This window comes from Penaeus monodon, chromosome 30 (assembly GCF_015228065.2).
Source record: "Penaeus monodon isolate SGIC_2016 chromosome 30, NSTDA_Pmon_1, whole genome shotgun sequence".
Lineage (NCBI taxonomy): Eukaryota > Metazoa > Arthropoda > Malacostraca > Decapoda > Penaeidae > Penaeus > Penaeus monodon.
The window spans coordinates 2,927,125-2,927,592 of NC_051415.1; positions in this window are offsets into that span (position 1 = coordinate 2,927,125).

A 468-nucleotide genomic window follows, 5' to 3' on the forward strand; every position below is an offset into this window, starting at 1 on the left:
AACACGGTTTCTAAGAACTCGGAGAACATAAGAACACTAAGAACATTTTAGAACATTTTAGCTCTTATATACACGTGGCTGAGAGGCGACGCAGGACTTGTTGATGATAACACTTCTATTTATATATAAAAAGGAGAATGTCAAAACAACGCTGTTCTTGGGTGGTCATGTGATTCTTTTTTTTTTTCATTAATCGGTTTATTATTAATGCTAGTTATAGGATGTTTGTTTTATTTATTTTTATTTATTAATCGTTTTATTATGTTGTCATAGGATGCTTATTTGTTTATTTTTCTTTATTAATCGTTTTATTGCGAAGGAAAGTCGAGTGGGGGACTGTCCTTGTTTGATGACGTCATTGTTTATGTGACGTATTTGTTTCAGTTGCAGATACGTACATATAAAAAAAAATTAAATTCCTTTCGTTGTCTATTTTCTCTTGCTTTTTATTGTTTATTTATTTAGATA